Source organism: Haemaphysalis longicornis, unplaced genomic scaffold (assembly GCF_048455015.1).
Source record: "Haemaphysalis longicornis isolate Haplotype H1 unplaced genomic scaffold, Haemaphysalis longicornis Haplotype H1 scaffold_1, whole genome shotgun sequence".
Taxonomy (NCBI): Eukaryota; Metazoa; Arthropoda; class Arachnida; order Ixodida; family Ixodidae; genus Haemaphysalis; species Haemaphysalis longicornis.
The window spans coordinates 435,981,716-435,986,263 of NW_027526203.1; the positions used below are offsets into that span (position 1 = coordinate 435,981,716).

A 4,548-nucleotide genomic window follows, 5' to 3' on the forward strand; every position below is an offset into this window, starting at 1 on the left:
GGCGCCGTGGCTTAGTTGGTTAAAGCGCCTGTCTAGTAAACAGGAGATCGTGAGTTCGAATCTCACCGGTGCCTCGTAGTGTTTTTTTTTTTTGTTTTTTTGCTGGCCCGATGGTAACCACCAGTGAAAAGCAAAACCGGTTCTGTTTATGTGGCTTAGTTGGTTAAAGCGCCTGTCTAGTAAACAGGAGATCGTGAGTTCGAATCTCACCGGTGCCTCGTAGTGTTTTTGTTTTGTTTTTTTGCTGCCCCGATGGTAACCACCAGTGAATAGCGAAACTCGTTTTCTTTATGTGGCTTAGTTGGTTAAAGCGCCTGTCTAGTAAACAGGAGATCGTGAGTTCGAATGTCACCGGTGCCTCGTAGTGTTTTTTTTTTTTTTTGTTGGCGAGATGGTAACCACAAGTGAATAGCAAAATTCGTTTTCTTTATGTGGCTTAGTTGGTTAACAGGAGATCGTGAGTTCGAATCTCACCGGTGCCTCGTAGTGTTTTTTTTTTTTGTTGGCCAGATGGTAACCACAAGTGAATAGCAAAATTCGTTTTCTTTATGTGGCTTAGTTGGTTAACAGGAGATCGTGAGTTCGAATCTCACCGGTGCCTCGTAGTGTTTTTTTTTTTTTTTTTTTGCTGGCCCGATGGTAACCACCAGTGAATAGCAAAACTGGTTTTCAGTTATAGACCATCCGCTCCGATCAACCGGGCGCTTTCGCTCACATCGGTGACCACTCGAGGGTATACCTTTACACTTGCCATGCGTACACTTGAAAATAGCGTCAGAATGAAGCGTCACTAGCGGAAATCGCTTGCCATGCGTTCTTCCCGAATTTCCACAGCCCAATTGAACCAATCAGCATCGCGTACTTATCCATCCGTTCACCCCCTCTCCACCGTGTTCCATCAAAACTTTTGTTTTCTTTTTATTTACATTTGCCGCCCTCATCCTGCCCACGTATCAACTTCCCGCATCACCTTTTAGCCAGTCAGCATCCAGTTTCTCGGCCACGTTTTTTTTTTTTTTTATAATATATCGTGACACCAATACCTAACGTTTCACGCTGGAAACTGGATGTGTTGCAGGCTTCATTCAGTGCCCGAGATAAGCGGCCCCTTTGCCGCTGCGGATGGGTGGGCGAGAGGAGATCGTAAATTCTAATCTCACCGGTGCTTTCGCCTGATTTTTGGTTTTAAATTGTGGAACATTACTACGCCACATAGGAAAAGTTGGATCGCCAATATGCGCTACCATACGGCATTTTGACTACGAGGTTTAACGCGCCGACGCAACGCAGGCGATGAGGCGCGCCGTAGTGGAGGGCTCTGGATTAATTTTGACCAACTGGGGATCTTTAAGGTGCGCCGAAATCTCGAACACACGGGCGTTTTCGCTTTTCGCCCCCATCAGAAAAGCGGCCGCCGCGGCCGGGAGTCGAACCTGCGTCCTTGGGCTCAGCAGCACAAACTGATCGAACAGCCGCGGCGGGTACCATCCGGCATATCCCGCTCCTCGCCAACGTGACGTGCCTGGGCGAAATGGGTAAGCCACTTCATATGTCCCTTGCCTCAGAGTGCATGATTTGTTCGTAAACAAAAACCTTGTGTAACGCTTCCAGAACTCTGTAGCCACGAGTGCTCAGGAGGATCGAAAATGATTCCATTTTTTAATATTGGATATAAGCTAGCTGTGCATTTCGTTTTTGTTCTCGGCCGGTGGAGCAAGGCCCACGCTCCTCTTCCGTGGCGCTTCGATTTCGAAACCTTACACCGGCTGCATGGCTTGCCTTGCGGTACTGCTGCATGCGTATCTTCCCTTCATATGCGTATCTTCCCTTCTTCCCCTCAACTCGCGGTGATTGGCCGCACAGCGGTGCGTATCAAGAGTTGGGGTTATATTCGCAAAGCTGTCCGAAAGTAAGATTCCGCAAATGCAGTTTGCGCTTAGCCGACGCCTTGGTTCTCATCTCGCTTTTGACAGGGAACCAACTGCGCACGGCCGCTGGGCAATAACAAACTGCTCTAAGGAAATCTTACCTGCGAACAGCCTTGCGAATCTAAGCACTTTTTTCTTGATTAGAATCTCACCGATAGGCGAGCAGGGCTATTTATACCCACATGTTTCCCAGATTATGCAAAATGTAACAGAAGACAATCTAAGTAAGGTACTCTCCACGCTTAGCTCAATTCGTTCTCTCGCTGTAGTTTGGCAGGAGGCAAAAGCAACGTCCTGAATCATCCGCTGGTTGGTGGAACTTCGCTTGTGAAGTATTCCGACAGAAGCGACCAAGGTGGGAGGTCTTGATCAAGTGTGCTTTCTTAAATGCAGGGCAAACAGCCTCACTTCGTAGCAGCTCGGCCAATTTTGCGAAAATGACGCCACCGTGGCTGTATGCCCGCCGGGCCGCTGCTTCGAGCCGCCAACGTTTGTGAGTCACGCACTAACGACGTCGAAATTGCTTCCGCGCATCGCTGTACACGCGCGTATGCCCAGAACTTCTTTTTTTTTTTTTTGTATGCGAATTATGGCGGATGTGGTAAAAATGGTTGTGAATCGCCTTCATGTGGACGCCGAACAAGCGAGGTGCATGGCGAAAGCGCTGTCGGCGATCCGCAGGAGTCATGCCGAGGAATTAGTCATAGAAGACCTCTAAAATTTTACGAATCGTTTTCAACCTAAAACCGGGCATGCAGAAAGAAAACAGCAAGAAACCAGTTTAGGTAAAACCGGGATAAGAGAAAGAAGGGCAACGAACGAAACGTTTAAGGGAACGAGAAAACGATCTTGTGATGTACAAGGTCCCGTACTCCCTAAGAGTGTAATGTAAGAATGAGACGAGGACGCTTTATGAATCAGGAACAACTGTTTTGACCTCCCAAACACAGTGGATATATACCGCGTGCATGCGGCCGAATGCATAACGCCCAAACCAAGTGACGCAAACGCAGTGATGACGAAGTTGTGCGCAAATCTTATTCGAAGTTTACTATTTCATTTTTTGTACCATTTTCTTTCACAGTTTTGCCCAGGTCTCCTTTTATTTTCTCAGATTTCTGAAAATTACTGTATGCCGTACGTTTCTTTTTTTCTTTCGCTTACGCAACTTCCTATGAAGCTGACGGATCAGACTTGCTTACGCCCATCTCTGGGCCCAGTTTCATAGTCGCGCGCCATCCTCCGAGCGAGCCAAGCGTCCTGGAGTTCAAGTACGCGGTTTGCTCCCACTTCCTTCCGGAAACGTGCACGCGTTGTTAGTGGCCGCGGTATCATTAATTATTCTCACGTCGCATCTCGCTCCCACAACGCCACTCATCCTCCGCACTCTCCTCTCCGTTCATCGGCCTCGTTTTTCGCGCAGAAAAGCGAAGCGATGCGAAGCAAGCAGCGGCGAACGGATGCGCGGGAGACGAGGGCCCTTCCTCGGACGGCGGTGCGTATGACGGACGGGCCCGGCCGCGTGTTCTGGCAGTGACCCTTCAGGAAGGCCCTTGGCGAAACAGACCGCGGGGGAGAAGAGGCTCGTTGCGGCGGCGGAGGAAAAATAACGAGAAAGATGAGTAACGGCGCGGAGAACCCGCTCGAGGGCGGCCGCCGCCTCGCCCAGCCTTCTCGTTCTGTCGCTGCTGTTGCTGTTCTTCCTCTCTGTTTTAGCGGGCGTTTTCTTCGAAGAAGCAGCCGCCCATGGAGTGGTATTGGTGACCTTCCCGCCCTCCCTTGCACTGTCTCCGGAGCTCTTGCGCAGAGCGAAGCTTTTTCTTGAAGGTGCCGGCGAGCTTCCTCCCGGGTTGGGAGGTCGGAGTCGAACGGAAACGCGGGTGACCCCGAGGTAAAGCCCCTTTTACCCCGAGGCCGACCGCCCCGCCACTGCGGCCGCGCGCGCAGCACATCGCTACGCAACAGCACCACGCAGGTACAGTATCGAGGCGTCACTGCATCTGCAACAACGATCAGCCTGCGGCCGAAACACTCCGTCAGATAAGATTTCCAGAAGGAATTTTAAGCCCCATTTAATTTAACGTTGATAGGCACGAACTCCCGCCGCTTCTTTTTTTCTTCTAAATAAATTTTTATAACATTGGGCTTCCGGTCGAGGAAGACTGAAGTGCAATTACCGTCTCAACGGGGTTAACGTAACCGCAACTTCCTCGCGGAAAAAGCCATGAATGCATGGCCGTAAAAATCAGACGTCCGCACCCACCGCTTCCTTGGCGCCCCTTTAGACCTGCCTCTGTCTTGGTGCGAGAACATTCTGCCATTGAAGGAAAGGCTCAGCCACACCGTAAAATGTGGGGAGGCACGTCACACTCACTACTGAAGTTACGTGTTCCTAGCCATTGTTGGTCCTGCACGAATTGTGAAATTCCCCGGTGAACGCTGATTTTATAGCCCACTTTGACGGTTTATTGGGTTTTCTGGATGACTATGCTTGTATGACCCCTATGACCTTCAGCACCTTCATTTCCATAACTACTGTTTGGAAATTTCAGTAAAAGCGGAAGACGCCGAAAAAAGTAAGGAGAAGGCATTTAAAAAAATTATGAGCAAAAAAAAGGGC

At 49.8% G+C, this 4,548-nt stretch overlaps 1 non-coding gene across 1 annotated transcript; it reads left to right on the top strand.

The window, feature by feature from the left end:
• On the top strand, window positions 1–74 carry Trnat-agu (transfer RNA threonine (anticodon AGU)). The gene has a single exon. It is a non-coding gene; the product is annotated as a tRNA-Thr (tRNA).
• Window positions 75–4,548: the final 4,474 nt, after the last annotated feature.